A 27,038-nucleotide genomic window follows, 5' to 3' on the forward strand; every position below is an offset into this window, starting at 1 on the left:
CCCCACACACACACACACACTCTACAACCAGCCCCTGCCTCAGCCTCCCTCCCTCCCTCCCTCTCTGCCTCCCTGCCTCTCGTCCTGTGTGGGCCCCCGTCAGCAGCTCGGGGTCAGCTACAGTTTCACAATTCCTGCTCTCACTGCTGTCACCTATCTGCTTAGCTGTAACCCCCCACCCCCCACCCCCCACCCCCCCCCACACACACACACACACACACACTAAGCTGCATAACCATACCGCTGAGGCTGCCTTTTCATCTGCTCCCCTGCATTCGTAATTGGCTTCCTTCAGTCTTTGTCTCTCTGTACATTGTTTGACTCTGTGGCCACAATTGAATACACATATTGTTGTTACACTAATGGAGACACACTCGATACGTGATGGTCAAAATGTGCTGTGTTTGATTAAAATTTTACAGACGCTACAAAACATTTGATTAATGGACGGCAGGCTTCAGAGGTCAGGGGTGAAACTCCCATACGTGACCATTTAACTAATTTGTTTGCATGTTTTAATGTTACGTTCTGACTCGTGTGACAGCAGTAATTCACTCTGACCCCTCACGTGTCTAAATTAGCAGAATATTAATAATAATAATAATATCTTTTGGACCTCACAAAGCATTTAAACTAGACAATTTTAAAGCGAAAGTACAGATTCAGTCAAAAATCGTTCATTTCTCAGCTACCAACGAGGCATTTAAATCACAATTAAATTAAAATATACTTTTCATATCTTTGCCAAACCAAACCAAAAATCAGCATTTTTCAGGTTTGTAATATTTTTTGTCGCACTTATTTGCTTCTTTCCTCTTCTTCCGCCTCAACAACTGCCAAACACTTGCAGGTTTTTTGTTTTGCTTCCTGTCTAAAATCCCAGTGGCTTTTAAATCTGAGCGTTAATTCCCACCTTAACATATCTCACATCAGTTTTACTGCAGTAACATTGTGATGCAGCCCTGTCATTGGCCATGCCCTCGAAAACACCAGACTTCAGAAACATGCATGCGTGATTTTAACAGATTTGAGCCTCGTTTGTCTGTCCAGCTCCTCGTCCGTGAGACAGGTGTGAATGTTGTGTGAAAAAAGAAAACGTCAGTACAATAAGTTGTCACGCTTCATATCTTCACTGTACAGGAGTGAAACTGGATTAACGGCCTGGCAGTTAGTTCTCATTACATATTGATACAGCAGAACATACTGTAAAGTGTGTATTAAGTATTAAGCACTTTAAATTTTTCCCACTCTCCAAATTTGTGAGCCAAATTTGTGAGACTTTAATGTTTTATTTACTCGGAGCTGGTGAGCTGCGGTATGATAATTTCTGCCTCTGCTGCGGGGAGTTGGGGTTTCTCGTGTCACACACTTCTGGGTGGCAGTGTGTTGCTGCAGCGCGCACACACACACACACACACACACACACACACACAAATAGAGGCACTTATGGACTGCCATGCATGAGCACAGGAAGAAATACATAAACATGGAATTAGACACACATAAAATCAATACGCATATATAATGTTGATGCTTGTGAGTTTTAGCTCTCGGAGGCAGAGCTGTGCTGGATGCAGGAGCGATCTGATTGGACGACTTAAACTCCAGTGGGCGGAGCAGAACTGTGTTTTGGCTCAGCAGCTTCACAGGTTCTTAACCCTGATAACTGACCGACGATGCTGCACTAATTATTCCCTGTTTGAGATCAGTTTACATCACAGGATACTCTTAAATACTGTCTGATGTAATAAGTTATTAATGGCTTATAACTGACTGACGGGATGTCAGAGGTAAGCTGTGCGTAACAAACGAAATGCAAAGTATAAGTACATACCTGTGTGTAGAAACACACACTGGCAGCGTACCTGTGTGTACCTGTCTGACGCTGCAGGCTGTGGTTTGCGGTTTGCTCCTCCTCTTCGCTCCTCGCAGGAGGCAGCAGCGGTCAGCGTTTGTTTGCCCAAAACGGCATGACAACAAGGTCGAATTTCAGAGAGGAGTGGAGGACAGGAGGCCGAGGGGAGGAAAGAGGAGGAGGAGGAGGAGAGGGGAAGCAAATATGACACCTCTTCTCTGCATCCCCCAGAAACTCCAACACACACATACACACACCTTTGTTTAGTAAACACTCTGCCTGTGAAATATTCATTAGAGCTGGGAGTCTCAGTGTGTGTGTGTGTGTGTGTGTGTGTGTGTGTGTGTGTGTAAAGAGGTGGGAGGTTGCCCAAGAGACGGTCAACTATCAGGAGAACAGGTGATGAGTGTGTGTAAAACAGAGACGGAGGTGTGTCAATGAGCATCAGTGTGTGTGTGTGCGTGTGTGTGTGTGTGTGTGTGCGTGTGTGTGTGTGTGTGTGTGTGTGTGTTTTAACGTGTGTGACTCTTTGAACATGAACTTACTCTGACGTTCAGTTTATAGTGTGTGTGGGCATTTGTACACACTCCTGGACAGTGTGTGTGTGTGTGTGTGTGTCTTCAAATTGAAGATCTGCTGTATTTTTAGGAGCATTTTTCCCTCAACTGTTTCTGAAACTTTCAAGTTGAAAGCTACAGCACATTATTGTTTCATATGTGATCAACCTGAATACAAAACGTGAACACCACAGTAAAATGTGACGTTTGCGTGATAATGTTATATATTATACGTCCGCCACTCGACTGCAAATGAAGAGGAAACGGAAAATAAAATAAAGAATCTGTTCAGATTCTGGAGAGCTCAAGGTCACGGTGAGGTCACAGGTCACAGAGCTCCACAAGGGAAGTAACTGAAGACGGGAGATGAGGGAGGTCAAAGGTCAGACATGAACAGAAAGAGGCAACAAATTGAATCTCATCCTCTTTTCTGCTTCGTCTGCTTTCTTCCTTCTTTCATCTCCCGGACGTCAGAAGTGGCTCTTCTTCAATGTCTCTCTTGATTAATAAAAGGCTTTTCAACGGCCTGAATGTCATAATCTCACACTTTTAAGCCTGAAAACACACACACACACACACACGCACACACACACACACACACACACACACACACACACACACACAGAGTCACCGTCTCTCGCTCGCTCTCTAATCACATTTTATTCCATTGTTTCAATTTGCCAGCCCTTCCATTTCCCTCCTCTCTCCTGATTCTCATTGGACAATGAAATCAGGAGTAAAGTGGGACTGATCCTCATAAATCATTAAGCGAGGTTTGTTTTGCCTTGCGAATGTAATTAATACATAATTAATATTTAAAGATCGACTCGTTTATCAAATTTAATTTCTCCACCGCGACAGATGCAGCGCAACGAGGAAAACAAACAAATGGAGGAGGTGTTTTTGGGGGGTTTTTTGTTTGTTTGGGGAAGCTGAGATGGAGAAAGAGAAGAGAACAGGAAAATAAACAAAGGAGGGACGGGAGAGAAATTAGCACTAATGAGGCAGAATGAGGCAGCGTCTTAATTAGCCGACAGGTTGCAGCTCAGTCCCAGAGGCAGATGAAGTTAACTCAGCATCCCTGCAGAGTTAGAAATGGGCATTTGTTTCTTTGCTTTATCAATAAATTCTGATTGGTCTGACCTCGTCAACTTGTCCTAAACTCATTCTACTCAGATAACTCACGTTCTTTTACGTTCTGTAGAGACAGATGCTCAAATTCAAAGTGGACAAAAGAAGTCTAGAACTTTATCTCTAATTAATTGTGTCTTCACAGAATTAAAAAAATCTGCTTAATCTGACCTGATTTATCCGTCCTCCTCTCTCTCTTGCCCGCCCTTCCTCCTCGTCCTCGCTCGTCCTTCGCCTCTGGAGACCGCCATGAGAGCGAGGCGCTCTGGGCTGTTAAGTGGGACCACTTTACTCTGTCAATACATTCAATGGAGCACTATTGACCTGATCTGCGAGAGGGGCTCCTGGTGACCCAGAGAGAGAGGAAAGATGGAAAAAGAGAGAGAAGGATGACCGAGGGAAGGACGTAAAAAGGAAAGAACCAAAAACCAAGTGAGAATCAGAAAGAGAAGGAATGAAGAAAAGGAGTTAACACATTTCATCTGAGCACAGCTGGAGAGCCGAACACATCTGGACAGTCAGGAGAGATGCATCATTAAACCTGTGCAAATTTAAATGAACTCATCCTCCAAGATGAGTGACGTTCTACAGGAAACATCAGCGTTAGCTATCAGCTGCTCCGTGTGATGAAGCAAGCGCTGCGTTACAGGATGAAGCTTGTTGTAAACAGTAAAAGTGGTCAAAAAATGCTCTCCAACAGCAGCAATGTGAAAGAAACGAGAAGAGAAGGTAAAGAAATGGGTGGAAGAGGAACGATGGAAGGAAGGAAAGAGCATTTAAGGAAACACAAAACCTGGAAAACATGGAAGAAATGAAGAGAGAAATGACAAAGAAATAAAGAACAAAAAGACACATTCGCCCTCAAACTCCCTGAATGATGACGTCTGTCGGGATGCATCGGTTTAGCACGCTTTGTCTGTGTGCACATGTTTGCATGTACTTGCATGAATGAATGTCAGGACAGAAAGCCACACACACACACACACACACACACACACACACACACACACACACACACACACACACACACACTTCCTGGGCCCGCTGCTCTGATGAAAGCGGTTCCTGGCTAATGGGTTAATTTCATTCCACTGCTCTCTGCCATGTTGAGGACAATTAGCCCAGAATGGAGCTGTGAATATTTAATGACATCCACTGGAAGGTGCAGAGAGAGAGGCAGGAAGGAGAGAGGGAAACCTGGGGTGGAGGAGCGAAGAGTCAACACAGAGGAAGAGGAGAGAGAAGTGCCTGTCAGTCAGAGGATGAAGGATGACGCCGGCCTTTTTGTTGTTTTCACTGCTCTCACCTCAGATTTTACTCCGTCACCAGACCTGAGCAGCGGCGTTGGATTAAACTGGAAAAGCCTTGACGATGTCCCACAATGTTTTACTGGACAACAGTGGTTTTAAATTCTCGATATGGCACAGTTTGGGAAAGACTGTCAAATACACTACGGCTGGTATACGACATACTGCAGGTGTATGATGGGATGCAAAGTCAGGTCTCCTGTATCACCACTGAACACCGGCATCAGACATAAAATGCTAAGTGTAGAAATGTCAGTATGAAAATAATTCCTTTGAATTCCTTTGAATATGGGCTGCTGCGGCTGCGTCCCATTCCAAATATTTAACTAAAATACATTTGATTAGATTCTCTAAGAGGTCAAGACAGCTTGCCATTGGTCCATCAAAGGTCACAAAAATTGAACTAGACGTGAACAATTTGCATGGATTTACTGCAACGATGTCCTCTCTGCATCCGCAGTAACTGAAACATTGACAGGTTCTTCGTTTTTGTCTCCATTTCCCAGAGATCATTGGGTCTTCTGTGGATGTTAAACTATTGTTTCACCATGTTTAGTCTGGTCATCCACAGTGGCTGACAATGATCTAACTAGCCTCCTCTCCTTTAGTCAAACTTGGAATCTGAAGCACACCTCGTCCTTCATTTAATGACAAACTTCATGATACTTTTACCCTGAAGTAGAACTTTGAGGTGCCTGAGGACTGCTCCATGCTGGTATCTGTACTCTGAAGCGTTTGTTGACATCTACCACCAGAGTTGACTCAAGCAACACGATCAATTTATACAACTTCTCACTTGGACTTGAGTTCAGCTTCGACTGGAAAGAAAGGGAATGGAGAAACGGGGGGTTGTTTACCTTTACCTCCACCCGGGCATCGTTGCTCTCACTGTTGAATGCAGCTTCTGTCCCCTGTGGACTCCAACCGAAGCCAATTCACAGTTACAGTGAATGCGAGATGGCAGATTGGCAGATGGACTTCTGATCAGACGGAGCGTTCGGTTTGTGCCCTGAGGTGACAAGTCTGATGGCTACACTGTGGCCTGTCAATTAAAGTCAGCTCCAGCATCTGCAGCTTCCACAGAGAAACACCGAAAACTGGACCAAACCCGAAGACCCTCAATTGGTTAATTGATCCTCGTCTGCCAATCAAAAGTCTGAATTATTAATTGAATAGATGACAGCGTTGAGGAGGAGATCTGTGGGAAGAGTCACATTGATCAGGTGAGGAGCTCGGATGCTGCTGGGTTGTTTAGGTGATAATGGGATGCTCATCATTGAACAGAGGAAGGTATTGATTGGTTATTTGACAGCTTTACTAGCTCTCAGTACTCACGCGTAAACTATTATATTACATGTTGGGTTCATTTTTATTTTACCAAAATGTGTTTTTTACAAAGACCTTTTACACATTTCTTGATTTCTTTATTTTATTCCCACAGACTTTTTATCTTTGATGTGATTTTATCTAATTTGATCTTATCAGCTTTATTTTATTGTTTTGGTTGAACATATTGTACCTGTTCTGGAAAGCAAATATTTCAAAACAATAAAGCTGCATCTTAAAATCTTGTCTCAAAGTCTTAGAAACATTAGCTTAAATGATGAACTGAAGTGATGCAGGATGAGTCATTTACAGTCCGTCTCGCTGCAGCTTTGGGTGGCAAAGCTCACTGGATTTCTGGTCATGAAACTCCACATGTTTCACTTGAAGCTTTAACCCAGTTCATCAAACACCTCAATCCTCCAAAGTAAACTTTAAGTCAGTGATTGGAAATGTTTTCACCAGTCATAAAAGGCATGCAGAAAACAATGTGATCCCTCATTTATGGAGGAAAAATAGCAGCCATGGCAGTCACAAATGGTGGAACAAGGCAGATTTGGAGTCACCATCCTGGGGTAAACACCCTGACTGTGGTAATAAGAACCACATACAGCAGCCTCTCTGGTTCAGCTTTACCTGGAGCCATGGGACAGCATATGGCACATGGGCCAGAGGATCAGCTATGCAAAGTATTGAATGCTATCCTGTTACTCTGTGGTGACATACAACTAGTTGTAGTCACTGACAGCTGCGGCTCATGAACGCCACTCTTGTGCCAGGCTTGATTTTGAAACCAGAACAACATGCATGTCTTAAATTAAAGATCTTAAGATGTGGTGAACACGCTGCAGCAAGTAAGGATGAACCGAGAGGAAACTTCCAGAAGGTGCAGCAATGAACTCCTGATTCAGCAAAAAAATATGCACAATTATTTAATATGCCACGCCTCTACAAAAAACTAAGAAAATCTCTATTGATTTGTAACATGCAAACAAGTCCTCGAGTCTCTCCGTGTGTCCGTAAAAGTCCTGACAATTATTGACCTTCCTTTTCATACATAAACGTACAAATGTCCCTTGAGAACGTCCTCCTTAAGCCGACCTTTTTCATCAAAAAACAAGGATTCAAATGAATTACTCTCTGCTCACAAACCTTTTCAAACCTTCAGGTCACCGTCGGTTTTCTATCACGCACTCTAAGCATTTTCTGCTCTTATTCCCTCGTGTCTCTGGATGAAATTAAGCGCAAGAGCATAATGCACCATATTGATATCTGACATGTCAAAACACAGCAAATTACCATCCCATCTTAGAGGCTTGCAAAGTATATCACATCCGCACTCCGAGCTCATCTGGTCCCGTCATTCACCGCTCGACAAATGCGTTTAAGTTGCCTGCTTCTCTAAGCTTTAAGCTACTAACATCCTGCGTCATAACCAGCGCTGTTACCAGGTTCAGGTTCATACACTAAACCGTGAGGACATCTGTGAACATTCAGCAACATATCAGCTGCTTTTTTTAAAAATCTGAGCGATGAAGCTGCTTTTTCTCTGAGATGAAGTTGATAAGATGGTCATTAACGCAGCAAAATCTTGTACCCTTTGGTTTTAGGATGGACTAAAAGAGCAACATGATTCACTGTTCCCAGTCCTTAAGCTAAGCTAAGGAAGCGGGCTGCTGCTGTATCTTCGTATTGAGCGAACAGATATGAGAATGGCATCTTCTCATCAAACTCTCGACTATTGCTTTAATATTAATATTTCATGATTTAATATTCAGCTCTGGCAGATCAGAAAATGGTCATATAAATAATTTTGTGACAGTTTTGGAAGGCACCGACAAACAATGTCTTGACAGATGAGAGATGCTCGTATGGGTCATTTTGGAAGGCGGTGACATTTCAGGGATTTCGTTGGTTAGTTTGGAGGATTTACTGTGTTTAAAATGTAGGAATCTCATGCTGAGTTGATGTCTGACTCATGGTTCTGTCCCACAGGTACATCATGACAATAAGGATGACCTGCAGCTCTCAGGCCACCTGAAGGTTTGGATCTGTGCTGAAGAGTCCCCGAAGAGGAACTGAACTTTACTGGAAGCCACTGTGTCAGCGATACTGGACATGCTTGAGACTGTAAAGCTACAAGATAACTGCTCATATTTCGCCTTTCAGCTGGAGATAAAGGGAATTCTCACGTTTATTTTCCTTTGCATGTTTTCATCAAGTCGCTAATATGCCCGATTTAATGGAAATAAAGCTAATTTAAGCAACAACCTTCAGTTCACAATCCTCTTTCTCAAATATCTCTGTGCTTGAATTCTGTCTTTTGCTCATATTCCCTGTTGTGTTTGGCTGAAATGAAGTGCACGGGCATAATGCACCATATTGATATCTCCACATGTCAAAACACAACAAATTACCATCCTGCCGTCTTGGAGAGAGACTCCCTAAGATCTGATCCATAGATCATCTGCACTCGGCACTCATCAAGCTGTCTCACTCACAGGAGCATTAATGCGTTTTGTTGATATCAGCATTTCAGAGGCCATTAAGACGAGAGAGCGCTGATAGAAAACCTGTATGAACAGAGAGCACAGAAAGTTACAGAACTCCCCACCTGTGTGGTGAGGATTGCATCAGGGACTGGATTTGATTCTGTTTTAAAAATAATATCACAAACACACAGTTTTCAGGATTCTGGCTGTCTGGAAAGTTGTGGTAAGACACTGAAAATGCAGCAGGTTTTGTGCAGCAACTCTTCAGCATAAACTATGGTGTGTTCAAGGACAGTCGGTCACATGATAGGACAAAGATCAGATGACCCTAAAGAATCAGATCATAAAAATAGATTTCTGATTTAAAGAAAGGTGACTCAGACGTGCACACATACGGACACACACACATGTAAATACACTCAAAAACAAGACCATAAACTATCAAAGCACCCACACAGAATCACATAGCAACACACACACACACACGCTGTGGATCACAGGCGTGTTTACAGACAGACAGACAGAGCAGACGGATGAATAAATGATGTGTGTGATCTATAATGAATGCGTCTTGTTCATTACACATTCTCACATTCAACAGGCCATTCCACAGGCCACAGCACTGTCCTCACCGTCTGGGTCGTTATGTGGCACATCACAGTGTTACTTAGACCAATGTGTCCGGGAGGAATAAATCATCTCATTGGTTAATGTAAACCTCAGTGGGCGGAGCCTGAGGACCGCAGGATTTTTTTTTTTTTAGGCCAAAGGGGCGTCACACGTGGCTTCAGCCAATAATTTACTTACTTGTAGCGCTAAGAGGATCATTTATAAAACACATAATATAATAGCACAATGGTCAGCTAATAGCTAACTAGCCATCAATTGATTAATGCTACTCAGTTAGCATTTTGCTATGCACGATCTGACTCCTAAGCATCTGCTTGATTATGTAAAACACATAATGATGCAGGAATGGCTAAAATGTGTTTATTATTTACAGAAAAAACAATCCTCATTTCACCATTTATGTCTATTATTTTGCAGCTAAGCTGAAACCCTGCAGCGACTCGTCTTCACAGAAACGTATAATATCACAACATATCAAATGAAGACACCATGAAATGACAACAGGTGATCGAGCTTCAGCAAAGAAATTTTGGAAAGAAACTAATTTCAAAGCCCTGAAAATCTTCTGATGGACGTTGAGGTTCAGAGACAAATTCCAGAGCAGTGATTGGCTGACGGTCGTGGTGACCTCCACAGGACACACAGGCTGAAAGAGAAGCAGGCGGAGGATTAAACAGGAGCTGGATGGAGCTCAGATCAGAGGGGGGATTAGGAGAAAGAGAGGATGGAGGGTGAGTGTCAGAACACCCTGAGGGGTGAGGGGGGGGTGGGGGAGGGGGGGGCTCATGATGATTTTGTGTTGTTTTGTAGATGCTGTCCTCCCTCCTGCTCCTTCACCCCCCTCTGCTCTTCCTACAGGAACAACATAAGGATGGATGTCATGGATGTTACTGATATTGTCACATCTACTCGGTGGACGGCCATGAAATTTGGTGCAGATACGACCAGAGCCCAGAGGATGACTCCTGTTAGCATGTTGAGCAGGCATGTTAGCAATTAGTTTAAAGCTCAGTTGTGGCCTCATGTAGCCTCTAGCATGGCTGTAGACTCTTTGTCTTGTTGGCACATAATCATCCAAACCATATGGGTGATGTTTAGCCTTCTGCTGCATCACCACTTCTTTTAATAACATTCTGGAAACATCTGGAAACTGTGGAGACAAAATGCAGTCAGTATGAAAGTCAAACATTTTCCCTTTCAAGCTTGATGTATGATATCTGTCACAGACTGATGAAGCCGTCCCCACCTTTAATTCAGACAGACTCCGCCTCCCTGGGATGCTCCTCTTAAACCATCATGTTACTCACCTGTTGCCACTTAACCTAATTAACTGTGAGATGTTCCACCAGGTGTTTTCACAACTTTTGTCACCAAGGTCCCAACTTTTCTGAAATGTTTTTGCTGTATTTAATCTTCAATGGAAAATGATGCACGTGTTTTGTTGTCAGGTTTCTGTTTTTTATGGTAAAATTCCTTTGTCAGTATTTCAGAATGTTAAAATTTTAATGTTAATTTTGTCTATTTGTCTGGTTTTATGTCCAAATATTTGATTAATTATGCCTTAGGAAAAACAGCCAAGTGGCAAACAGTCAGCCTGTAAATCCAAATATCTACATTGTATTTCTCATGTCATGTTTTCTTCTGCTTCTTTTTATTCATCTCTCTTCCCCTCGCTCCCTTTTCAGTCATTAAAATTCATTTTCTTTTCATCCTGACTGTAAAAAAAAAAAAACAGATTTCAGTCAGCAAAGCCCTGTCAGGTCAGCTGGGGCAGGAAAGACGAAGGAGGGGGGTATTTAATTGGCAGTCATCTGGAAAACAAGGTCCCCTTTTTAAAAGACTGAAGTGAACTTTGACCCTGGTCCCTGCTGGGGCTGATGGGAGGCGAACAAAAGGACCTGCAGGCCAGCGCGCTGCTCTACAAGTGTTACAGCGCCGGGGGTCATCCATGTTACCATACGCTCATGTCTGGACCTCTTAGAGCGGGCTTCACTGCACAAACACACACAGAAAAAAGTTACCGTCTCAGGCTCTTAATTAGTTCTCGTATAATTGGAGGAATAATCGGATTTTCTTGAGGTTATTGATTCGGCTTTCACTCATCATCTGTTCCAATGAGAGAGATTCAAAGGCTCTCAGAAGACAGTGGACATGACTGTGGTTCAGCTTTGTTCAAGAAAAAACAAATCAACATGAATGAAATAAAACAGTTTTTTTTTTCATCATAGTGGCAGCGTTCCTGTATCATTGTCTCAGTCGTTTAAGGTTTCTGGCGACTCCCCTCCAGCCGTTAACTCCTGCCTGTCAAATCACTTCATCTCTTTGAATGCGAGCGACAGATTCACCTTTTCTTCCAGGCGTCGGTGGATTGTTCAAAAGAGATGCTTTCTTCTTCCTGTCTGTCATTGTTTCCCAGACAGGAGGGACGGCGGCAGCTCAAACCGACACACTCCTCTGGTGTCTCCTTGGCTTTGTGCGGCGCGTGGCGCTGCTCATTGTTAGCAGGTTGGACTTTTGTTTCTGGGCGTGTGTGTGTGTGTCGCCTCAGGTGTGTGTGTGATGACCTGGCTGCTGAGCTGAGCGGGAGATTCAAAAAGCTGAAAGGAAACATGGTAAACTGAAAACAACAGCACGGGGACGGTCAGTGGACATGATTCTGGTCATATATTGTACATAACAGCACATTTTTACCATGTTACTGTCTCATGTTAATGCATTTATTTAAATTAAAAAAGAAACACTCTGAATTTACATGAATTAAAAATAATCCAGCATGCGTGTCTGTTGCTGAAATATGATGCAGATCTGTATTCATATGCAGATTGATTTTGTCTTTTAGGAAAAAAAAATGTGGACGTTCAAATTTTCTTACGTGATGCAGCTGAATATCAGCTAATATCAACAGAATCATGGTTTTCCTTCCACCTTCGTCCCATCTGCTAGTTACTTAATCCTGTACCTGTGATGTTTGCATGAAGTGTTTTAACAAGAGGATATCAATGACTGTTTGCAGTAAAATAAACATTCCTGTGTGTGTGTGTGTGTGTGTGTGTGTGTGTGTGTGTGTGTGTGTGTGTGTACCTGTGCATTGTGTCCTGAGTGGCTGTCGTTTGGCCTGAGGCCTGGCAGATAATGCAGCGTGGATCTATAGCAGCAGCCACATCTGTCTCTGTCCTGCCGCTCTCAGACGAACCTCCGACTGCTGCCATTATCACTATTGACCCGACGCCCTCTGCTCGGTGTCTGTCGCCGTCTGTAAACCAGCTGACCGGCTGAAGCCTCACAGCCGTTTACCCCACAGGAATGACTCCAAACGATGCGTGAGGCTCAATGATTAACTTTTATTTGGCTCTTTTGAAGCAGGCAGATCTGCAGCTACATCCTACAGAACATTTCATTTTTCAGAACTAAATTTGAACTAAATACAGGAAATTCTTTCCTAAACTGCAAAGTTGTGTTAAGTTTACTGTACAGCATTTGATTACACTAAGAAATGAGAAACTTTGCACAGAGAAAAAGTAAAGATCTTCTCATAGTTGGAAAATTCCAATCAGCAGATCGGAAATGATCACCATTATCTGATTGATATTTTTGTCTCTACAAATTTGGGCAACATAATCATATCTGAGGTCCACACTGGCACAAATTTATAGAAATATTTCAATCTATATTTAGTAGAATTCATTATTAATTATGATGTTTTTCAAAAGGAACAACACTTTTACTCTTAAAATGTGTTTTTTACTTCGGTTCAGGGGTCAATATTTCACAAAAGTCCTTTTGGAGTGTTTGAATGCTCATGAATCCTGATTTTACTGATAAAGTTTGTCAAATGTTGTGCCAATTTAGCATATTTACACTTAAAGTAGTAGTAGTAGTAAAGTAAGTATTACTCAAGTGGTACTCCAGAACTCATTGAGTACACTTAATTAACAAAAATGAAAGCGTGCTTAATACATTCTTTAACATCTGGGAAGAATTTATTTATGACTAAACGTGCCTAATCTGACACATTGATCACCTCCATTCACAAAAACACTGTACGAACATGTATGAACAAGCCTGCCGTGCCAGACGCCATAAATCTGTCCTCTGCTGTTGAAATGTGGGAGAAACAAACATCCAGCTGGAACTGAAAGGGTTTCATTTTCTGTTTGCCGTCCATGTTTGTCTTCTTTCACGTTTCCATTGAATTTCTCCCTGCGTCGGGATCAAACCTCATTAAGACTCTCCACCGGTGTCCCGTCTCATTTAGCGCCCTCAGCCGGCAGTTTAAGACGCCATGCTTCAGACGTTCCACATGATGATAAATCACTGGCTTCATCTGCAAGGCATCGCCATGATGGATCATTTGAATCAGTGCAGTGTTACTAATTATCAGAGCTATGGCTGACCCTGCCGGACGTCAACACCCATAATCACATGCTGCTTTTGAGGGGAATGCCAATAAGGAAGCCACATGCTAAAATGTTGGGTGCAGATTGCATGCGACCACTATTGACTGACCGATGGGGAAACGTCTGCAGTGATTGTGAACTAAAGCCTCTGAGATGTCTCATAGATGGGATGAATAATGGGTTTGTAGTTTGAATCCAATCAGCCAATAACAAGAAAGAATAAAGCATTGGAGTGGCAATTTAAAAAGTGGATTACTGTCTGGTTTCCATGAACTCTTTCATCACGGTGTATTCTTTTTATCCTCTTATATTAACCAAAGAATTGTTATTTCTGCATTGATGTACTGTATTGTTTTGAATAAGTGATGAGAATCATGATCTCATTGGTTGGCTGTTTAATTAACATTAACCAAACTGCTAAATCTCCGCTCATAAGCAACAGACCAAATTCTCTCATGTTGTGATTATAGGCAACGCCACAAGCTAGTTAGCTCAGTAGCTACATGGCTAGCTAGCATCCTACTAAGCTAGCCAGCTTGCAATCTAAAAGCAATGCGCATTTGAAGTCGTTTAAAGGGCTGCAACTTTTCATCCAAAATTTAAGCTACTATTAGTCATTTAGCTGTAATTTTATTTTGATCTTTTCAAAGGGAAAAGAGTTTTTGTTTTAAAGTGAAGGCTGTGAAACCGAGCTAAGAAACAAGCTAAAAGTCAGCATGTGACTGGTAGAGGGTTGCATTGTGGTTAATGTTGGCTATTTTGGTTACTGATGGTTGCAGCTATCGCGCTACCTTCAAAGGTCAGGACTGTCCTAACGTCAGTGATGTGAACACCACGTGTAAAACCTGCCTCCACTGATTGTGATTCCACTTCCACTTTTCTCTCTGTTTTGTTATTAAACTCAGCATCATGAAGTGCTGGTGAGACCGAGCCCTGAGGAGTAGCACTTATCTCTCTGTCTGTCCTTCCTGTGGGACACTCTTTGCCCCCCGTCCCCTGTGGAGCCTTGTCACCAGGTTGTCACAAGCAGCCTGCAAACACAACACAGTGTCGTCCCATCGATCAATAAATGAAGACAGGATGAACGAGGTCAGAGAGAGAGAGAGAGAGAGAAGATGGATGAAGAGCGGTCGCCCCTCGTTTGCTCTCCTGTTCACTCTCTGGTCTGCATTACCTGGATCACAGAGCACACACTCCCTGTGGGCCACACACACACACACACACACACACACACACACACACAGTGACATAACCATAGACAGGAAGACACACACATGCATTCGCTCACACACACACACACACACACACACACACACACACACACACACATTTACATACACAGTGGTGCAGCAGGGCACACAATCAATTTACACCACTTAGTTGGTCATTTGGAGTTCATCATCTGGTTTTTATCTTTGCTCTGTATTGATTCCACACAGAGAGCGAGACAGACACTGATTACAAGGAGGGAAGAGGAGAAGCTCTGCAGAGAGGTTGTGTTCATATCATAAATAAAGTTTTATTTCCCTCATATTGTGTGACAGATTAAGATGTAAAAGACATGAACAGTCTCACACGCCTGATGTCCACAGTCTGATTCCAGTCGGTGATTTGTGTGTCTCGACGATCCTCTCGCTCTTCTGTGACTTCGTGTTGCTGCTTGTCACTTTGATCATGAAGGGGACACTACTCCAGAGTGTACAGCCTGTAATATAGTTAAGAATTGAGTATTTATAGCATTTAGGGAACACTATAGATTGAAACTGACAGAAAGGCGGGACTGAGAGAAAAATGCTAAATTATAAATCCACCTGCAGCTTCAGCACCACAGGCAGCACCGTGGATTCATCGATACGCAGCACAGTTGGCTGCTGACGTTTCACAGCCATCGTCGGGGTCATAGACTCTAACTTGAACAAACCTCAGTCAGATAAAAGATCAATGATTCAGCAGACCAGACGAACATATTCAACTAAACAACCCCTCGGCTCCTGCACCCCAAGGCGATGGAGACGGGGGGAAAGCAGCTTAACAAGGGAGATGCATTCTAGTCCTTTTGCTAACAGGGGTGGATGCATCGTCCTCATTTCCCCTCAAATCACCTCCTGTTTGATTCTATTTAAATATCGTTGGATATGTTGGGTTTAAGTCCTGTATGCACACATCATAAAAGATATGTTTATGCCATGAGGCAGAACAATCACCTCAGACTGACTCCGTCTATTTAGAGGCTGCACATGAGTGGAGTTGGCTCTCAGCACACTGATGAAAGCCTGTTGCTCACATGTTTATTCTTCAAAGATCATCAGCTGGACAGCTCCCTGAGTGAATGATTTATTCATGCATGGGCATTTTGGGCAGACGCCCTTTCCAGGATTGTTGTTACTTGCAACATCAAAAACATGAAACTTTTTTATCCTAAACATAAAAAACAAGAAGGAGTCAATGAGAAATCTTTATTCATGCTATCAGGTGTTGTGCTGGAATTACAAGCGGGGGCTCGCGCAGGAGCCGGCGTGCACGTTCTCCGAATCCCATCAACAATGCATCGTGCGGACATGTGCCTCCAGACGGTTGATTCAAGTCCTGTGGGGAGGTGGGTTCAACACAGAGACAGAGAGTATTATTCCAGACTTAAATAAAGACGGTAAATCCTCCTGATCTCAACTGTTAATGAGTATAATCACTGAAAATTCTGGCTACTGGAGATTTGTAATCATGATCAGGAATGGAATATTTTTAACTTACAAATTCCAGTTTCGTTTGCTGTGCCAAATAAAATAAATTTGAAGGACATTTAAGGAAATAAACAACACAATTGGTGTCAGAAATGATTCTCTCTGTTCCTTCGCCCGTCTCTTCTTTTCCACTGTTCAGCTTTGTGATGTTGAAGTCTTCTCGGTCATCAGTCTTTGCTGAACAAACTTTCATCTATTTGTATTTATTTATTTATTTATTTATTTATTTCCATGATTGCTGAACTTGGCTGAACTGTGACCACAATCTAAATGTGCCGTTTTCCTTTTCATGGCTTCAACAAGTTCGAACAATCAACCTGACAGTGAACCACAGAAACCTCTGAGGTTTTGGCATCAGTTCTAATTTCCCAGGCCGACGTGAGATGATCAGATCAGATTATCAGCGGCAGTACTTCACGGTGTGGCTGCTGCCAGGCAAACTGTGCAGCAGGGTTTCTCTATGCCGAACGTTATCCAAACATGACTTAAATTCTAGGCATTTAGCTGACACACTAATTCATTTCTCCAGTGGACTGTGGAAATAATTAAGGTACATTATTTTACTCATAGGCCTATAACTGTATGGGCCTGTGAGAGAAGCCATGCACACTGCTGCACCCATTTTTGGTTCCTCTCTTGGAGAAGTTTGGAGCTTTGCACTACCCCAAGACTTACCTGAGCACAGTGCTAATCCTGTAATGTCTTTCAGAGAAATGTGGTAACAGGTACAGCCAAAAACCCCCACTCTTCACAGCCATGAGAAGTATTAAAACCAATTAAAAAGAAATACGTAGAAATTGGAGGGAATTTTAAAGGGACTTTCTGAGATGAAATGACTGTCCTGAGACAGTTGATAGATAAAGGGCTTCTCCTTTTTGTTTTGGAAATGCAGGACTGGGAGGGAAACAGGTGGGTGGTGTTGCTCCTGCAGCTGTTACCTGACAAACAGGCTGTTTTGCATAAACCTCACGTTTCTGCCATTCGTGCTAGCAGCAGGTGAATGGTGAGAGGAGTCCGAGCCCCAGGGCCAGTACAGAGGGCAATCTGTTAATTAGAGGTGCTCTTAGTCTTGAAAGTATTTCTGTTCTTTCTTCTCAATCCTGCAAAAGCACATTCAAAGATTCAGTTTAAGCTAACGTGCAAGGATGGAGTCTCATGCTCATGAGCTCATGCTGCAGGATCATTAAAAAGTCATGGTAGACATTGGTGATTTTACATGATAATTCATGCAAACTCGACAAACAATATGCGTCTTTAAGCATGAAAAATGATAATTAGATATTTGCACTTTTAGCCAAACATTGTGGAATGAACAGACGTTATACTGCTGCTGGTCTGGAGTCATCAATACTTCATCAATAATCTGTTTATACTAAACAGTGACTCCCTTTAACTTCAGATTTTATCATGAAATTTAGACAGATAATGGCTGAAGAACTCCTACCGAAACCAGCCTTTTATATCACTAATGCATATCATTTCCCATTAACATGGTTTCTGTATCCACTCATATATTTGCTGTGTGTAGAAAACCTCTGGACACACAAACAAGAACTACAATTAAAAGAAAATATCCCTCATGTGCCAAATGATGGCACTTCTACCAGCATAACCAATCCTAAAAATAACATGATATGGTTTGTCTAAGACATGTCATAACTGCTCCAAGACATCAAGTAAAGGGAGAGAAAACCACGCAGCGAAAGATCCAAAGGGTTTTAAACAAGACGTAATCTGAATATTAACATTTTTAATTGAAATAACAAAGAATTTTAGATGAAATTTGGCTGCTTAATCAAAACCAGAAATGAAACCCTGCCCGGTAACAAATGGTTCTAATTAAGTTTTACGACTAAGATGTTGCCTCAGGTAACACTGATAAACATTATCCAAATCTGGGAGGAGTGTGATGTTTCTGTTATTCTTATCTCTGCTGGCAGTGATGGTGAAATGGCATTCAGGCATGTCAAGACTGCACGGCGAGTCGTTACCTGGTACCACCTGAGCCCAAAAAGAGGAACCCTTTTAAATTTGGCTTCCCTGGAACACGAGCGCAGCTTTTCAAGCTGTTTCTGTCTGCTTCCGGCTCAACTTCTGTGCAGAAGCCCGTAGCATTACATGAATGGTGTTCCAGTTTGTTATAATCCAACATAAGAGCCGTCGTTTGGTTAAATCTGCACCTTGTAAAGTATCACAAAAATTCACTTTAAAGTGAAAGCCCACAACAAACAACACAGCCTCGCTCATCCTTGATGTTGTTCATTTTTCCAGGTGTTCCCCCAGGCTGAATCACAATGCTGAAGATTTTATCATGCCATGACAGTTGGTATGTTAAACGATGTTTCTGAGGAAATCTTTCCGCCCAGAATGAATCATCAGGCTTATGGCATCTTCTCAACATTGTTTGAACTTATTATCTCTGTAGCCTTTGTTCGTTTTTGTGAAGCCCATGAAGATAAATAGAAAGAGAACATTTAAATAAACTGCATGCTGTCAGCTATGGTCAGTTTATTTGGCTCATACGTTTTGGTGCATTGACCGTCTTCAGGCAAGTTGTGTCATTCCCAAACGTTTCATTAAAAAAGAACAAAACCTTTGGTTGAACATATTGAACTGAATCTCTTCCTGAAACGATCCGTTCGTTTCTCAGTTCTGCTGAACTCTCCGTCAGTTGCAAACGAGTGATTCAAATCAAGTCAGTGATTCAGGTGGTGAATCCTGTGCAAAGCACTGCACCAATGCCGGCTGCAAAATGGTGTATGATGATTTACGAACATGATTGGAGAGACTTACGCTGTCCTGAGCAGTTAAAGATCTGCTGCAGCACTGATGTGACGCTCAGAGAGTAAATAATGTGTCAAGATACGGACCTGAAGTCCACTGAAGAGGGCATCATGTCAGCTTGACCTGAACGCTCAGCTGTTTCAGTTCAGGAGGTGGGACTAGATCGTTAAGCACTGAGCGATTCGGTGAACGATTCTTTTGAACAAATCTTTGAATGAATCTTTCTCACGAGTCTTTTTAATGGATGTATTCCAGTGCAGTGAAAATACTGCTCTGCAGCAAACACTGATCCTAATGAACCGGCTTTTTGTAGCTTCTCTGTGGACAGGTAACGCTTTCTGCAGCTCACATTTCTGCCCTCTGAAGGCAAAACTGAGTCCTTACACATTTGGATTATTAAATAATTATTCATGAGCAGTCAAAAACACTTGATAATGATAACAACAGTGGACAGATCAGCATCATATCTGAAGTAAGGAAGCACTCTGCTCGAGCAGCTCCTGTCTGATTTTCAGTTGTTTCCTCACAGTATCTGAATCTCTGGTCTCCTCGGTGGTTATTTTTGTGACCTTGTAAACGTTGATGTTCTGCCGGCTGCTGGTGCAAACACCGATGGACAAGCTTTGGGCAGACGGATGTCAAAATGCCAAGAGCGTCAGAAGGAAGGAGATCGTCTCCGCTCGTCCATCTGCCTGCCAGGTTATCCTGTTGCTGATTTATTTTCTGCCTGCCAACTTGTCTGTCTGTCTGTCCGTCCGTCTGTCCAGAGTATTTATGCCGGGGGAGTTTCCCCGTCAGTTTAAATCACCTTGACTGTAACTCTCCCCATCAGAAAAGGGCCATAATCTTACAGTAGCACAGATCCAACGTGTCCATACCTGGGACTAAAAGTCAGGATATCTCATAATCATCATAAACACCCCACCGTCAAGCTAGTCACTGCGCCCCTGAAGCATTTGTTATGTTGTAAAAGATTTCAGGATTTAGAGTTTTTATTTCCATAATTTGACTCACAACAGCCTCTACAGCTGCTCCCCCGTCATCCTCATATTTCATGCATTTTTCTCTCATCATTAGTCCCACCTGGAAAACTCTGGTTGGCTCAGCTGTTTTTTCCAGCTGGAGAAACCTCAGTGACAACAGCAGACCCATTTGAATCACTGATGGATCACTTCCTCAGCCAAAATTAATTCTATGCAATAAATGATGCAAGAGCATCGTAATAACCTGCAACACGCTGAGCAAACACCACGTTTGAATTATGTCAGTTTGGACTAATAATGAAAAGCTCTGAGGTGAAATCTCATTTACCAGAGAAGTCTGTCATTCTTCTACAGTAAAGAAGGAATAAATTGGTGCTCGAGTCGTCTGTCAATCAGCTTCTCCTTCTTTCTTTCTTTCCCTCTCTCTGCAGCAGGCAGAAGCCATCATATCACTCCAATTCTTTGCTCTGCATCTTCAATGTGTGTGTGAGTGTTTGTAGTGTGTAACAGTACAATGCATCATTCATGTCATCATCTTTCTTTCATGCCGGAGGGGAGTGCGCTCGGCTCGCCTGCCTCTGCTCGTGTGTTTGTTCACACATGTACGCTGAGCGCAGGTTCAGGGGGAAGCAGGTTGTAGTCGTCTCATCGCCCCGACAGCCCGACACTGGCGAATCCCTGCAGACCGCCGCTCAAGTGACCCCCCTTAATCTCCTGTGATTGACACCTCTTAAGATTACGACATCTCCTGCCCTGCGACAACTGACGGCTGAAATTCTGAAACTGCTGCAGCAAGTCGCCCCCAGGCTGCACGCGGAGATCAGGAGGAGGCCGAGGAGGTCCCTCAGCTCCTCTTCCTCGCCAGTGCTCCAACCTCTGACCTTTAAAGGCGCGACCTCCTCGGATCGGTTTGCCGAGTACACCGGGTCGGTCATAAGAGCGCAACTTTAATATTTAATCCTTTTTCTGCACTCTGTGTAATCCACCCACACTTCTACCTGTTCCATTGCCCCAAAGCAATGAGTGACAGAAACATAGCAGGGTATGAAAATTTTAAAATGTACCAAAGAGACACACACACACACACACACACACACACACACACACACACACACACACACAGGCTGATGCTGATTGACTGCTTGACGCTGATCTGTCTCCTCAGACTATGAAATAATGATGCTGTGATCCACTTCTCTCTGTCCAGTCCCTGATTTCTCCTCACCATCGTATGCTAGGAGTCGAGGTCCCTCATTCCCATCTTCTTCTTCTTCTTCTTCTTCTTCTTCTTCTTCTTCTTCTTCTTCTTCTTCTCCCCGTTCCCATCTCAAGCTCCTCTTATCCCCTCTCTCCTTTTTGTACTTTTTCTCACCCCTGCCTCTCATGCCTTACTTACAGTTCACTAAATGTGTAAAAAAAAATAAAGTCATTAACAGAGCAAAGATTTAACAAGAAGACACAATCTGACACAAGAGTTACTTTAACTTCAGGCTACAATATACAGCAAGGACACACAATGAGGGATCCTCGTACATTAAAATAGCTGCACTAAGTCCACAATTTCTTTATACGACGACACCATGGAGTCTATTATCATACTTTATTATTAGGACAGACAAAAAGAGAAGCTGTGGCCAGATCTCCTTCCATATTTAAAGTGTGTTTGTGCTTCAGGGTAACTCAAGGTTCGTGCAGTGAGAATTAAATGTTACTGTGATTACCTGCAGTTTTAGAGACCCTGCACGTGGATTTAGATCTGAGGCTGAGCTGGTGAACAGAACAGCGGAGCTGAGCAGACAACATGCGTGTTCATTCGCTCACCTCTCAGCACGGCCAGAACCTGCGACATCTGAGCTCACGCTGTAGTATTAAAGCATTATTTCTCTCACAGCAACATCTCAGGCACGACCACAGCATCTTTAAGCAGACTCTGAGACAGCAGATGTGGGAAATCGGACTGTGGAGCTGCTCAACCTGCAAGACAGCCAAATTCTTGATCGTCTTGACACCCCTGAAACTCACAACAGCCATTGATCTGCCAGAAATTAGACCCAATTCTAAAATTAGTCATGGAAAACCAATTTGGGATTAAAATCTGGTTTAATCTGCACAGTGTCCCAGTGGCCGGTTTCACACCAGCCAGCCAGAAAGAAGCATTTTCGACATAGTACAAACTTGATCACCTGTCAGTCAAACAGCGTCGGTGGGACTATGATATTTTTCTCTCTTTCACTTTGTGTGGTTTGAGTTTCTGCAGCACACCTGTCAAAAGAAAAGAGAAAATAAGAAAACAACCAGCAAACAATGACAGGAAAGGCGTTCATGACCCAGGCAGCAGAGCTGGATGTGAATATGTCACAGTTTCTTTTCTCAGTAGATTAAAAGAACGAGCAGATAGATCACTCTGGAGGAAGTTTTTTCATCCATCTCTGGAGGGTCTGAATCTATTCCGCCTCTTTGCCAGTTATTTTCCCACTTTGCACAGCGGCCTCATTTGGGAAAGCATCAGAGAGCGATTGTACTGCTGGTAAGTAAAAGGGAAGGTTATGATACACTCCTGGAGGGTTAGTGAAATAAATAATTTCCCCATTTTCCATTTCTCCGTTCTCATAAAAGCATGTTGGCAGCAGCATCAGCTCTTACCCAGAGGCTTGCAGAGGAACACGACATTAGCTCGTTACTTCTGGGGATGAGGAATGGCAGGATGCTCGTACGCTTGTTGGTTTGTGGCGAAGTGCAGAAGTCTGCAACAAACAGAGCAAGGAGGGAAAACAGTGAAGGAAGGAAAATGAGAGCTGGTTGGTGATGAATATGAGCAGAAAAACTCGCTCTTGTTGCTGTGCAATGTTGCAAGCCTGTGCACGTGTCTGTGTGTTGTGCTTTGGCTGTACTGTAAGTGTGTGTGTCTCAGAGGTGTAGTAAAGGCAGGGAGTGGTGGTCTGGGGGAAGGAAAGGCAGACTAATGGATATTATACTAATGGGCAGCAGCAGTACAACTATTCTGGCAATTAGAACAGGAAAGAGAACGAGCGAGGATTGGTGATGATGGACCTGGAGTTACTGCTACCACTCAGACCCCTGAACTAATGAACGCAGCACACGCAGCCCATCAGCTGCACTGGACGTCAAAGTGATTTTTCACTTTGAAAGGTAAAACATTTTAGGAGAACAGGAGATTCCATTGCTCCTTTAGCGCAGACGTTCTAAAGGATACAGTCAGGCGGACCAGGACGAGGAGCTCTGTGCTGTTGTTTTGTGAGATGAAGCAGCAGACTGTAGAAAAACATGGACGACTGTGATGAAGTAGAATCTTCGAGGCCAGAAAATACATCGTCGGGCTGGAGATGAGGTGCAAAAGTAGTCAAGAGTCAAATTGGAAAACAAACATTTACTTTATATTTCTATTCAAAAGGAGGTTTTCTCATTCACGTCACTGCAATCAAAAGCAAGCTTTGTGGCGGTTTGAGGAAGAGCAGCTTAAAGGGAAAGTCCATTAATGCTACACGTCGTGTGTTTGAAGGTCTACAGGAGTGCGACTGCACATGTGAAAGCAGCTGTACGAAGGCTTTTGTGCCAAAGGGAGCTGTGAAAATCTGATAAACTGTGTGACGTCACTTGAGTCAGCATCAGTCGAGGCAGACGTGAGCTCACCAGACCTCTGAGCTAGGCTAGCAGCTCGAGGCTACGTTAGCCGCTGCTAGCGTAACAGATGTAATCTGAACTGTCCGCAGTCAGGTTGTATTGTGGGTAATGTAAGACAGTATCTCTGGTTCTGCTGCAATGATCGTTATATTTCTGAGATAACTACACTGCAGGAGTCTAGACTCAAGATATCTCCTCCGAGGAGATTTCAGTAGCACATCTACAGTCCTCATTCTGTGCGAACTTGCATTGCATAGCTCAGTCGAAGCTAATATGAGACAGTTTCAAAGTTAAAATAAAAATTCCTTAATATTGTTTCTCTGACAGCGTCTCTTAACACAAAGAGGGAATATTTTGAAAGACGTCCGCTTGATTTGACTAAGTCAGATTTGCTACCATCCACTGTGAATTTGCCATGCCAATAATATGCTGCATTTAAGATTTTAAGTGAGCAAAGGAAGGAGATTCACATGCATTCAAAGCAGAGGATGAAATGAAAGTGGGAGCTCGTCACTCCTCGCAGCGGGTCCAGCGTTCAGACCACATGCTGCATGAATCTCCAGCAGCGCACCGCTGGGTGAGTTTGGTTAACGGGAGAGGTTTCGACACTCGCACTAACTTTCATTACAGGCACTGAAATGCTGGATGCAATTTTAATGAAGCCTTTTCATAAACCTTTATACTAATGAACCACAAAGTCAGTTAGGGCGGTTTATTCCCAGTGCAGGGCAGAAAACTGAGGCCGAGTTTGGAAACATTATATTCTGCTGCAGTCACAGCAGATCTGGATTATTCTCTTATGATTAGCATCAGCGGTGGGTCAGCTCACAGCTCTGCGGTGGAATCATCAGACTGGATCGTTCACACGGTTCAACGTAACATGAATTTCTCCAATACAATTTGTGTATATTTAATAATAAGCTCGCTAACTCGCTTGTAGCTGCATCAGTTTTAACATATTTAAACATTTTTCTGTCCAGTGTTACAGTCAGCATGTGATAATGTGATGCTCTGTCTTTTTCTGGAAAAGCTTGTGAGTATGAAGTTTTCTTCTGCTCTCACTTTGCCTGCAGGTGCACAGAGACTGTCTGCAGTCAGCGAAACACACCTGCATTAATGATAACCCCACACGTCTGTCTTTCGTAATTTCCTACACTGATTTCTTGTGTGCTTGCTGCAAAGAACTATAATATTAAATTGAATTCAGTATTTAGTGTTTGGCAGCAGCTACATCAAAACTGAAAAAGTGTTTCCATCACCAAATATACAAGAGTATATATTTATAGAGCAGAAATCCTTCACTTATCTGATCAAAGTCCACTTGACACACTGTTTACATTCGATTTTCTGTAGGCAGAGCATTGCCTTCATGAAGTTGTGAGTGTGTACGTCACTCTGCACTGAAAATAAAAGAGCAGTGTGAGTGAAGGACTGAGACTGTGATCGCTGCACGGCTAGTTAGAGCTGAAACAATGGAGAGTGAAAATCACAGTCAAATAAAAACTGGAAGCCTGTTCCAGAAAAACAGCAGACGTGACAGGACAGAAAAGTTGGAAAAGCTGTGTGCCAGGACATAAAAGTATGATTCAAAAATAAACTGTCAAACTTTATCGTTACATTAAATTAGCTGACAAGGTGAAAAAAGTCACAACACATTTATGAATCTCTCCAACTTCACTGACAAAGACGCACGCTGACACATATCAAGTTATCTCAGTCCAATTAAACAACATAAACATACCTTTACCTGCATCTCAGCAGCACTTTGGATGAATTGTCTTGTAAATTATTAACAACATTAATTGTAAAAGTACTACAAAGGTACCAAATACAGTCAAACAAAGTAAAAAAAAAAAAATGTAACCCTGGAGGCATTTCCAGGTGACAGATTCTCCTGTTAATTTGCTTGATGATGTTTTGATTAGAGCAGGTTGTTGAGCTCATTAGTGCTTTGTGTGTGTGTGTGTGTGTGTGTGTGTGTGTGTGTGTGTGTGTGTGTCTGTATCTGTACTTGTGTGGCTCTGTGTTTCTGTGTAAATGTCTTAATTACGGGGAGGTGGCAGCATTTCTTGGTCATGTCAGGAGATTTGCCTGCGACGCCTCTCAGGGCCCTTCTGTCTGTCTCTGTCTTCATTAAGTGAACATCAGGTGCCAATTAGCTCAGAATAACTTGTCCCTAATATAAATATGGCTCCCTGCCAAGTGGAGGAAACTGTGTTGACTGGGACCCAAGAGCTGGTCCTGAAGTCTGACTTCTACTGCCACCTGGTGGTGAGTCGGGCGTCTTACACATCGAGCACGAGCGGCCCACCTCTGCTCTCTGCTGGCAGGTGATCTACATTGAAGCTGATGGTAGCCTAAGGTGATGTTAAGGCTGATCATGTCAGGGCTGCCAGACGATGAAACGCTTCTTCCACAGCGGCCTGGGAGAGGTGAGCGTGAATTCGGAGGAGCTTCTGTTAGAAGCAGAATTAGTTTGTTTCCTTTAATATTTTTTGGCTGAGTGGTGCCGGCGCAGGGGTGGAGAGACAGAGTACAAATGTAACATACACCTGTTGTCAGAATCACCTTCCTGACATGGAGTTGCAGGCTCTGTGCAAACACTGATGTGTTGAGAATCACGCTCTCGCCTTTCATCTGCACCGATGGAGGTGGACCGGAGAGGTGAAGCTGTGCGGAGATCAAAGCGCTGATCTGGATTCACCCCGTCGAGCTCTTTCATCACAGGCGCTCTTTATATTTTCTGTTGACGTTAGAGGAACACATAGACTTCCTCATACAGATTACCCAAATTTTGCTTGTTGGACTATATTTTGATTTAGGTTCTACATTCAGATCGTTGGGTTTGAAGTTGGGATCATTTCATTTTGTCCCTTTACGCACTTTAATTCATCTATGCATTGACAGCTGAGGACTACAGTTCCCAGAGATCAATAGCACAGCTTTGTCACCATCAGGACAATTGAATATTTTGATAATGGATTAGTCATTTCAGGCGTTTATGGAGCGAAACATCCTCTTCATAAAGCTTCTTAAATGTAATTATTTGCTACTTTTATTGCTTTTAAATCATTGCACAGTGAATATTTTGGGGGTTTGCTGGTTGGACAAACAAGGTTTTTGCAGACTTTAACTCGGGTTCTGGTCCTTGATCTAAAGCTGGCCTGTGTGGAGGCTGGAGCTTTAAAATCATTCACAA

The sequence above is a fragment of the Chaetodon auriga genome, chromosome 15, assembly GCF_051107435.1.
Source record: "Chaetodon auriga isolate fChaAug3 chromosome 15, fChaAug3.hap1, whole genome shotgun sequence".
Taxonomy (NCBI): Eukaryota; Metazoa; Chordata; class Actinopteri; order Chaetodontiformes; family Chaetodontidae; genus Chaetodon; species Chaetodon auriga.